The sequence below is a fragment of the Sturnira hondurensis genome, unplaced genomic scaffold (genome assembly GCF_014824575.4).
Source record: "Sturnira hondurensis isolate 20B ecotype Veracruz unplaced genomic scaffold, ASM1482457v3 Scaffold0005279, whole genome shotgun sequence".
NCBI lineage: Eukaryota > Metazoa > Chordata > Mammalia > Chiroptera > Phyllostomidae > Sturnira > Sturnira hondurensis.
Window position 1 is genome coordinate 5,799,740 of NW_028077910.1, and position 11,994 is coordinate 5,811,733.

Genomic DNA, 11,994 nt, shown 5'->3' on the forward strand with positions numbered 1-11,994 from the left:
TCCCCAGGTTTAGCCTGGGCCATCTGGGAAAGCACAGGGCTCCTCTGGATCCTGAGGTCACCTTTTATTAACCACATAAGCTGCTCTTTGAGCTCAGAGATGAGGCAGTTCTAGTCAGTTCTGTGCTGTCTCATCCCCAGGGCTGCCTTTGGTGCAAACCAAAAGCCACAAGCTATTAACCTCAGAAGAAGAGAAAGCATTAGTATTAGCAATAGGAGGACTTGCTTTTCCAGGTGCAAATTACAATACAGGGTCTCTACGTAAATTAACTTAAGTGAAAGGCACTGAGGAGAGGGACGCAAGATGGACGAAAACTGTATTGCTATTAAATGAAAAGGACTCTTTCACAGAGGTTTTCGAATGTCTGAAAAAAGTAGAACACTACCAGTTCTTAACCAACTGCTCCAGATTTTTCCCACTCCCTTTACTGAATTTCTTACATATTACATATACTTTCTTATAAAGTACATGAAGTATCCTTTTATTCTCTGCTTTCTCTCATTTCAAGGTTAAGTTGCTATTACAGAAAACAATCTAAAAAAACCTGCCTCCTGGGAGATGTCCAGAATATTATTATTGTTTCAAAGATAAAGTTTAGATTTCTGGACAGTAGACAGGTTGAACACATGAAAGGCACTCAACTGACACTTAGCATTCAGTACCTGGGGACACAGACACTGTTCCAAGTCTGGAGATACGAGTAAGAGGTTTAATGTGAACTACTGAGAAGCAGCCTGAAAAAACTCCTACAGTCAGCCTAGGAAATCTTAATCTTTTGGGGCTCTCTGAGCATGTCTTCCAATCTTAGCTCATTCAACAAACATTTATGGGGCACCGGATATGTACCAGCTTCTGCTATGAAGATGGGAAACACATGTAGAAAAAGAGAAACAAAACCTACCTTCCAGAGTTAGTTTAATGAATTGTGATTGTGTGTGTGTGTGTGTGTGTGTGTGAGTGAGAGAGAGGGAGAGAGAGAGAGCGCGCACCTGGTTGTGGTAGGTATTCAACCAATTGCTCATCGGTACACTTTACATCTGACTTGTGGTCAGAGTATTTGGAAGTTTAGCACACAAATGACAGATGTCTTCACTTCTATATAAAACTATCAAGATATGGTTAGCATTTTACCCCAAAGAAGATGATAAATTCTTCTGAGAGCCCTTTAATTACCCCCTCATTCCTAACTGGAGTCCTCCAGTCCCCGAAGTACTCCTTCCACCTCACTTCTTTCCAGTCAAAAAAAGTTAAAAGGACAGATTACCCAAAGGGCCAATTTCCCAAGCCTGGGTTTCTCAAACTTGTCTGATCATCTCATTCATCTGAAATACCAGATAAAAATGTCCAGCTTCCCTCCAGACATAAGGAATAAGAGCCCTCTGTACCCTGCACCCCACATACATCCCCCTGGAATGCTCCAACCCTATAACGCTCCAAAAGACTCTTCTCTTCTTAGACATGCTTATGCTTCACCTCTACCTCAAACAGCCAAGGCCATTCTCCTCAAGTTTCCATGACATGCTCTTTGACCCTCCCTCCAAGGCTTAGTTGAGCATGAAAGGCTCTGGCCATTGGTCTAGCAGAATCAGCTCTCTCAGCTGGGCCCCCAACATCTCAGCAAGGCACATTCTGTTTGTTTTTATTCCTGTCCCTTAATGTCTCCCTTCTAGAATTTCCCTACAAAAGGATCATTTTAAGTTACCACAAATCTCTGAAAAGTTAGTTTTTTCCAAAAATAATTTTCGTAATTTATAATTCCCAGCTGACTCCAATAGACAAGGAAAATATACAAAAGCAAGCACCACATTCTTACAGAATAGAGCTAAAAGCTATTTGCTCAAATTTTCAAAATCAATTAGCAATATGATAAAAACACGGAAAAAGCCCATGTATTCTCTGTAGAACTTTCTTTCAAAGAGCAATAAATGAAAGACTAGGTTTGCACTGCAGGTGACTCATGCCTTTGTTTTAATTTGTTTAATATTAGATCTCTACCATGACAAAGGAAATAAAAAACTCAGAAAAACTATGGAAACACAAAAAGGTCTACATGGCCCACACTTCAAAGAGATCAATTTCAGTAGAAGCACCTAAGGAGAGTTACTAAGTTTAAATGACTCATTCAACCTAGGAGTTCATCCATCCACCCAATGAACATTTACTATGGATTCATCATGAAAGACCCTTAGTTAAATCAGTAATCAATCCCACACATAAGTAAGGGTGACAAGGAGACAATCAGACAATAAGTGTTCCAAAAACGTATAGATAAAGTGCTAAAAGAACTTAAAGGAAAAGATAAATTACCAAAATGATGGTTCTAGACATAATGCAAAACAGAATTTGACACTCTTTTCTTTTGAGTAGGCCAGAAATCAGTGAAGACGCTTGGTCAGCATGATGCCTTAATTCTTCCTATCTCTACTAGATACAGAGATCTTGACTCTCAGTAACTTGTGATATAAGTTGCTAATGATTCTACCTCTAGAGCAACTAACTGTCATGTGAAAGCCATTTACATATATGGCTAAGAAAATATACCCATGTAGAGAGCAAAGCATGCAAACATACTAGCATCATACCCTTGCAACTTCACATTGTTTTTCCAGGAATTCAGAAATCAATAAACCATTATAAATAGCAAGCACTGTCTGGTACTTGGTATATAATCTCCCCTATAACTGGTTATTTGTATGCAAACTAAAATCTGTCCATTTGAATTTTTATCTATTTTCAATATTCCTAACATGCACTTTACAACTGATATTTAAGCCTTATAATTTAATTACTTAAAAGCCTGACTCATCTCTTCATAAGTGATCTACCCAAAGTTAACATCAATATCTCAGAACCAAAAAAAGGAAAAAATAGAAAGCACTAACATCTATGAAATTATCAGATGCTAAAGACAAGCTCAGGTGAATACAACAGAATGCTACGTGCTTTCTTGCACTTGACCCCCTTCCAGTTCGTTTCAGATTAAGGAAGAAGAATGTTAATACCTAATGCATTTCCAATGAACACTAGCTGATATGACTTAGACTATTCCTCCAAGTGGAAGTCAAAGTTTTTCCTAAAGCACTTAAAAAGACAAAATTGAATGCTTAAAGGTTAGAAAATATAACAGGTCTAATTGTACTTTCTATCCCTGGTTTTTAAATAACTCAGTGAAATTCAAGATAGATTATCTTTATCTATATGTGCCTACATGGTCTGTGGATAAAACTATTTGGTTCATCTAAATACTAAAATGTCTTTTTTCTCCTCCAGGGAACTATTTCTTTTAGATAATCTCCTCTAAAATTCATATCAGTTAATAAAATAAGGGAAGTCTGATCTCCAAAACTGGCCTAAGGGAAATCTCCCTTTATACCACAGTAGGAGAAGGAGGAGGTTTTTAAAAAAGCTACCTATGCACTGGCATGGAGAAGACCAAGGGGGAGCACACAGATCACGCAGAATAAATCTCCTTCAATTTGCTTTCATTTTTTATTGTGAAATATGCATAACAAAAATTTACCATTTTAGCCACTGTTAAGTGCAGTTTGGCAGCATTCAGTACATCCACATTGTTGTACAACCATCACCACTATTCATTTCCAGAACTTTCCCATCATCCTGCACAGAAACTCTGAACCCATTAAACAGTAACTCCCAGGTAATCTCTATTCTACTTCCTGTCCCTGTGCATTTACCTATTCTAGATACCTCATATAAGTGGAAACATTTCAATATTTATCCTTTGGTGTCAATATTTATCCTTTGGCTTATTAACACTTAGACAGTACTTTCAAGGTTCACCCAGTTTGTGGCCTATGTTAGCATTTTCCTCCTTTTTATAGTTGAATACACCACTGTACATATATACATTTTGTTTATCCAGTCATGAGTGAATAGACACCTGCACTGTTTCCACCTCTTGGATATTCTAATAATGCTGCTGTAAACACTGGTGTATAAGTATTTGAGTCCCCACATTCAGTTACTCTGGGTAGACACCTACAAATGGAACAGCTAAGTGATTCTATGTTTAACTTTTTGAGGAACAGCAAAAGTGTTTTCCACAACAGCTGTGCCCCTTTACATTCCCAACAGCAATACGATAGGGTTCCAATTCAATATACTTTTAAGTATTTTCCGATTTATTAATTTAGAACATTTACCTCCATCACTCAAGTTGGTTACTTTTCCTAAGAAAATCTACAATTAAAAAACCAGAAACAGCAATATCTAATGTTGTTTACTCTTAAACAACATTAACAATAAAAGATATAGAATGTGTTAAAAATACTTTATCTTTTTTTTAAAAAAAGATTGTACTTATTTATCTTTAGAGGGAGGGGAAGGGAAGGAGAAAGAGGAGAGAAACATCAATGTGTGGTTGCCTCTCATGCGCCCCCTACTGGACACCTGGCTGCAACTGAGGCATGTACCCTGACTGGGAATCCAACTGATGACCATTTGGTTCCCAGGCCCGTGGCTCAATTCACTGTGCCACACCAGCCGGGGCTAAAAAGTACTTCAAAATATCAGAGAAAAGGGAGCATAATATCCTAAAAATACATTAAGTATCCTATACATATAATTCGTACTGTAAAAACTGCTCACTCTAGCCCCTAAAAATTCTAGATATAAATACCCTGAGATATTTTTAAAGAAATTTACTCTCCTAACTGCCAATTCACACAGTACCTGGAACTAACCTGCCCAGGAAGTTCTTCCTTTAGTAAAAGTGGAGAAGGAACTAGGTGAAGAGCTTATCTAAATACTATTCACAGTATTTTCTACAACTTTGCCCAAACCAGGCGGCAGGAGAGAGACAGCTAAAAGGAATAATGATGTTCTTAAAATCTTTAACACCTTCTCTGGCCAATCTGCCATCAAGTGCTTACAGGTGACAAAGGAAACTAACAAATTGGGGAAAAAAAGAAAGTCAACAGAAAACCTTCAAAACCACCTATAGGCATAGATGAGGTCTGTTGGTGGGGATGGGGTGAGATGGAGAAGGTGGATATTTCCTTGTTGTGGTGGTTTAATTTGCATACAGAAATGCAGCATTACTTCTGCTGGTAAACTGTTCCGAGTTCATGTGATGATACTGAGTAGATGAACATTTATTCCATGGCACTCCAATGACTTCCAATGGGCCTCGCATCCCTCAAAAGTTGAGAAGCAGAACTAGCTTCAACCCATACTGCAGTTTTACATTGCTTTTAAGTCAACTGATTTTTTCCAAGGTGCTTAAAAGTGGTTTGTTCTCCTAATTAGGTAAATATCCTCCCTTATGATCTATTTAAACTTCTGTTACAATAAAACCTTTTCATACAGAATAGGAAACCTAACTTCATGCTAGACTTGCCAGGATAATCGCCAACTCCTTCCTAATTAGTTACATCCAGAGCAATGGAGTTTTATGTTAAGTAGAGACCCCTCTTTCACCAGCTGCAGAGTATCTGAGTCCCTTAAGAATAAATTAAACCATGTTATTTACCGGGATTTTCAAATCTTCGATTATTTCTTAAGCATACTTCAGTTGCTCATGTATAAAGGCAATTTTGCGAACAATCATTTCAACAGAGAGCTTCTTATAATTTTATAATACTAGTTATAACTTAGTATTATATCACCTTCACTTAAATTTTTCTGATTAGCTACCTTTATAAAAATCTTTACCTCCCAGAGTCAAAGGGGATGTATCAGAAGCCTTAAAATCTTAAAAAAAAAGTAGTTTCTAACAAAGCCTGCAAGTGATTCAGTTTTTAACATTTCCTAAACTTCAAAGACAGGAGCAGAAATTAAAGTTGCCACCATCCTGCCCTAGGAGTCAGTGGTAGACAGTTCTCTACACAACATTCCAAAAATATGAGCAAAGTACCCCTTTTGTAAGTAAACAAAAATGCCCTGCATTTGCCAAAAAAAAAGTCAGAACAGAGTAGAGTATTCCATTAACGATGAAGCTAGTCTAAAACTCAATAAATGGCCTCTGAGTCAATAAACAAGTGAATTAAGTAAATTACATTTTAAACTTCAAATATAACCATTTAATATAGGGGACATTTTAAACACTGATACTTACTAGAATCTATAATGCTAATTTTGGCTTAACATCATCTCACTAAAAATCTTCTCCCTCCAGTTATTTAAAAATTAACAAGCAGTTATAATATTACAGAAACAAAACATATCAGGAGCCACTGCCTGAACTGACACTGAGTATTGATTGCCAAGGGCATCCATTCCAAGGGTATAGGAATTACAATCCCAGAGTTGCAGAACGCTAGACTTGCATATCTCAGCTAGGGACAAAAAAGAGGAAAAGACTCAAGGACCTGGTTTAAAAACTTCCCAAACCCATCCCCACCTCCACCTGACACACCTCTGGTCACCAGAGGCTGATCCTGAACACTAAACCTGCACCATCAACAGCTCCCCTCTGGATAAGCTTCTGACTAGGAACTGACCTCTCATTGGCTCAAGCACCAATCAAGGTACCCTTTCCCCGTAAGCCCGTTTGGCTTCTAAAGAAGTCTGCTTCTGTCTAGTGACAATGATTCAAGCATTCTCTGCCTTTTACAAATACATAGTGTCATACTGTAGAGTTTAAGGCAATATATACATGTATGCACTCATGAGTATTTCCCTATATCCAAAGGCATTCAGAGAAAACTGAAAAATAAAACTCCTCCATAACCACCTAAGTACATTCCTAGCAGTTTTAAGGATGAGAATTAAGGTTTGCTTGAAAATGTCTTATTGCAAAATTTCTGATTTGACGAAATAACCTTATTAATGTGAAGAAAGGCAACTGTACTTTCTAAAGTGGGAAAAGGCAGGTTGCAAAGATCCCCTACCCTGAAAACGATTCCTTTTCCCCGTGTCTAGCTGTACTTACTGAAAGCTCGAATGAGAGGCTAAGATAACATACAAGGACTAAAGCCTACACTGCCAGTACCATTCAATACTGACATTTCCTCTAAGATGCTGTACTTTTCCCCCTTCACCTCAATAAATAACCCTGAATCAAGCAGACTGTCCTGTCCACTGCAGCAATGCCAGCCAGTTACAGGATACATCTGAGGTAAAAACTCCCCAAACCAAGAAGCTAGGACAATTTATGTACAACTTCTGAGACATTACAAATCAACTATTCTATTAGGAATGGTGGGAATGAAACATAGCAATCTAAAACTTAAAACTTTATTTACTCATCACAGAGAAAAAATAAATGATTTCTCAAGCTGTCCGAACACAAATTGTAGGTTTCTGAAAACACGAAGTAAAACTGGGAATAGCTCAGCCTTAAACTGTGGGATATAACGAACTATGGAGTTTGTACAAGGCTTTACCCAACACTTTTCAATACATGGACTCATTAATCCCTTGTGACAACCACTTGAAAAATTGTATGCAAGATGTTTTCTCCTTAAATTAAAATGAGGAAACCCAGACTAAGGGTGGTTCAGAAGTTCACCAAGGACAGACAGCAAAAAAGTAAAGGCTTCGGCAGACGAGGCAGTCTGATTTCCAAACTGACGCTCAAACGTGACCCTCAGGAGAGGTATAAGATTTCTAATCTTTGCCCATCATTTCAACATCTTTATCTTCTAGGATTTACTATCTTTCATTTGTATTAAGTACCTTGATATTTTACCAGTGGAAATGTACATCATGAGTTAAACCATGCTTCCTGTATTTAACACACTCACCAGAACACTGTAACCCTACTTATAACACGGTTCTCTCATCCTTGTTCCTCGAAAATGACTGTGCTCCCAATGACCAGCAGCGGCAGCAATGGGTAAGAACAGGCTGTTTCAGCCACCTGAACAGTCTCTTTGATGGATTCCTTCCTTATCTATAGTGGAATTTATAAATTTCAAAAAGTTAGAGGTCACGCAATTCGCATCACACTAAAATACAGAACAATGTGAAACTGAGTTACTGGTGTAGGCCCTCAGGGTCATAAACTCTAAGGTCAGACTCACAAACTACAATTATCCCTGGGCAGTATAGTAACTAAGGAAGGCACAGCAGATTCAGATGTATTTATACTGAACCTGGAAATTACCTCTTTAAAAATCCTAATAAAAATGATTAATCATTTGTCTTTTCCTGATAAATGAATGCTTACTTCAGCAGTGTTTGGAATTTTCACTATTTCTCACAAAATTAAGAGTTGTTAAAATTCCTTTTACCCAATGAATTCTAAAATGCAATAGATTTAAATTAAATCCTCTAATCAGAACACTATTTGACCATTTGCCACCAAAAGAATGTTTCTTGCTGTTTGTTTTCATCTTAGACATATTCTTCCCAATTCATAGAGGAATCGAGTGTTTTATATTTAAATTTTAGCCCTTGATAGCAAAGCAATGACTTTAATCTTTCAGATTAATTGTGCTGCTACATAAGGAAAGTTGAATAATGGTTTGCCTGTATTATTCACCTGACACTTGTGAAGTCATTTGAAAAGAATCACTCAATGAACTAGTAAACACAGGTATTAGGGATCATTTTTGCCAACCCCCCATTAGTGATTTTTCATTCTGCCTCCTAGTTACACTCCTTTGTTACACTAAAATAACCAACAAGCGGACTGCCTTTTCATCTATTTCTATAAACAATTATTTCAACCAAAAGAGAAAATGTCATATAAAGTTTTTGTCCATCAGTTTTTACCATGACATGCAAGTATTTTTTTTAAAAAGTACTTACTTGATTCACTCAAGGTGTGAAAGCAAAATTGATCTATAGATAATTCAGCATTAAAATTTCATTTAAGAGCTGAATCTAAGCATCTCCTGGGATGTGGGGGAAAACTGAACTAGGAGAGTTCAGTTTCCTAGTTTAATACGACCCAGTTAAATCATGAATAGATTTGGGAGTCAATTAGTTCTACACTGCAGTACGGTAACCACTAGCCACAAATAGCAGATTAAAATAATTAAAAGTAAATAATTTAAAATGCAGTTCCTCAGTCCCCAGTAGCCACATTTCAAACCCACAACAGCTTCATGTACCTGGTGGCTGCCATATTGGGCAGCACAGACATGGAACCATTTCCATCAGTAAAGTCTATTATGCAAGCTACTTAATTTCTATGACCCTCAATACCCATTCCTGTCAAATGCCCATAACATCACTGAAACTGAAAGAGTGTTATTAGAATTTTAATAACATTTAAAGCACAACACAAAGAACTTAGCTATCCAAGGAGTAGCTGTTATTACAATCCTATATTGGGTTTTAATCTCTGATGGTAATCCTGAACACGTCACTTCCCCTCCCTGGGCCTCCTTTTCCTAAAACCGAAAACTTTGGGAGAGTTCTCCTGGAGAACTCCTAGAGAGTTAACTTCTAAGGATTCTATCAAACTCCACCATGTTAAATGAAGTGTTAAGCAGAAGGGGCACAAACCCCTACCGAGTGAACTACTACCTAGATTCCTAGAGCTTCCTAGCTGATCCCAAGCCATTCTTCCCAAACCCCAGAAGACTGGCTCTGCAATATAGCCATGGTCTGATGTGTGCTATTTATAAAGTCTGTCTTAAAAGGTTACCGGAATATCTTTCTGAAACTGTATATACTGTAATTAGAAGCTACAACCCCCTATTCCATGATGATATCTTGCAGTTTTACCATCTCTTTTAAATAAACACTATCTTTACAGATGAATTTTTTCTTTTAGAAGCATTTCAACCAAAACACTTTCAAAACATATACAAGTTTAAGTACAATTTTTAATGACTTTTTCTTAACCAGCTATGCCACATTCAGAGTCAGCTTGTGGGCGACCCTCTACTGTCTAAACAAAGTGAGACCTGTAACAGCCTCATGGGTAAAGTCCCCTTGCAGGGACAGAAACATGTCCAAAGATTTTACCCTCACTAACAGCTGCTCCCAGGGAGCCAGGAAATTCACTTAAGACTGGGTCCACACAGCTAGCTTCCAAAGAGGGGGAACCAGGGCCCCCACAAAACCAGGGTCTGGCTATTATGAGATCAGGCTATCGCCACCCCCCCCGCCCCCTCCCCCGGCCCCGTATTGACCAGGCCCCCAGAATCATGGCTTTAACTTAAGAGTGGAAGAGGAACTCAGGCAGCAGAAATCAGAACAGAGCGGTGTATTTTGCCCAAGGCCTGAAGCCTCAAAAATAAGTGTTATTCCAGAACAAATTCCTTTTCTTCCGGGTCCGTCTGCTCTGACTCTTTGCCCATAACCACTGTGCTCCCCTTTCCCAATGCCCCACCTCTCTCCATACTTCAAAAACAAAAAGAAAAAAAATGAGGCTTATTCCCTCTCCCTTTGCTTTCCCAAGCAGGGCCTGGAAACTGGAGGAAATTCAAATAAAATTAACTGCACATTAAAAATTAAACAGACAAGCAATCAGGGGGTGCCCACCCAACAGAAGACGTCTCTCATTCCAAAAAAAAAAATGATTAAGCCTGAGTGGAAGAAGGGGAGGGAGACCAGAAACCTACAAGGATGGAAAGATAAACGTGTGGATTTAGGGCCCCAGCGTCGGCCCACCCTGGCCAAATTCCAAATTTCGTTTCAAGAAAATGCTGGGCTGAAGAGAAAAGAAAAAGTAGTAACTTTTAAGGAAGTCCGCAAACGGCACTGTGTTGGATAAAATGCCACTACTTCCCTCCATCAAGGATGGCAGGATAGGAGTAGAGATTCGAAAAGCAACTCCAACCGCGCACTCCTCCTGGAAGCCTCCCCGCCAAAGGGGCCGCGGGGCGGCCCTGCCCCCGTCTCCCAGGACACTCGGCCCGGGTGCTCGGGCTCCCACGGGGTGCCGGGACCTGACCTTTGCAAAAGTTCGCGGACACAGCCCAAGGCCCCAATTTCCGCTCCGAGTGACAGGCCCCTCACGCGCCGGCCGGCCCCCGCCCCGCGGCGGGCACCAGACAGTCCTCGCCGCCCCTCCCGGCCGCCTCCGGGCTCGGATTCCTCCCGCCCGCCCCACCCCCGGCGGGGGCGCCCCTCGGGGTGACCGACTGACCGGAGCTACGCTGGCCCACACACTGGGTCCCCCGCTGCTTCCCGCCGCGCCCCGCTCCCCCGCCCGAGCTTCCAGCCGCCTGGCTCGCCGAGTCCCGCCGCGGCCGCCGGTTACCGCCCCCAGCCCGGGGGGAGCCCGGGGGGCAGGACTGGAGGGAGGACGTGGCGCGCCCGGAGGTGGCCAGCGGCGAGGCGGGGAGTGTCCCGGAGAGGCCCGGCCGGGGGCGCGGGCCGGCGCGGGCTTCGGACTCTCCCCGTGAGCATCCACGGGTCCCAGGTCCCGGCCGCCCCCGCCCGCCGCGGAGAGGCGGGCCCCAACTTTCAGCCCTGTTCGCACGCCCGCCCTCCCTCCTGCCTCCACCATATGGAAATCTAACAGCCTCAGAAAGTGACACGTCGAAGATTCCTCGGCCTCCGCACCCGCCCTCCCCCTCCCGCGCCGCGTTCCTGCCGTGGAGAGTCCGGGAGGGGGAGCGGATTCCTAGGACAAAATCTGCTGGGAAGGTTGGGAAGGGCGAGGTTGAGGGGGGAGGGAGAGACCGGGAGCCATTGCCCAGATTTTTCTTTCCCCATCAAAAAGAATCTACCCGTTTTTTTCCCTCCTCCAAGCCCCGGCAAGCTGAGGGGACAGGACGGGCACCAGAGCCCAGCCAGACGCGGCCCCGAATCGGAGGCCGACCCTCTACCGGGCCCCGGTTACCAGGGAACCCCGGCGAGCGCCGGGCGCCCCTGCACTGTGGCGCCAAGTTTTCCCCGGGAAGCCCGGCACGCCCGGAGCGCTCCGGGACAAGAATGCACTTTGAAAGACTCGGCGTCCGGCCGGGGCTTTCCAGTGCGGCGGGAACCGGCAGCCGAAGCGCTGGGTCCGGGTCCCCTCTAGTCTCCGGCTATTGCGCGCCTTACCTTCCCTAGGGCTGAAAAGCGGGGCTCCGGGCGCGCCACACACCAGGTCGCCACGCCTTCCCAACCGGCAACCCAGAGGCTCCC

General features: G+C 42.0%; 1 protein-coding gene across 8 annotated transcripts in view; it reads right to left on the bottom strand.

The window, feature by feature from the left end:
• Window positions 1-11,994, bottom strand: part of FNDC3B (fibronectin type III domain containing 3B) — a 320,028-nt gene extending 308,034 nt beyond the window's left edge. For 7 of the 8 annotated variants that reach the window (XM_037046517.1, XM_037046521.1, XM_037046516.1 and 4 more), the window contains exon 1: window positions 11,911-11,994. The gene's annotated coding sequence lies outside the window, so the exon portion shown is untranslated. Of the gene's footprint in view, window positions 1-11,008; window positions 11,086-11,910 lie in introns of those variants that run through there. The other variant, XM_037046515.1, reaches the window with a different exon arrangement.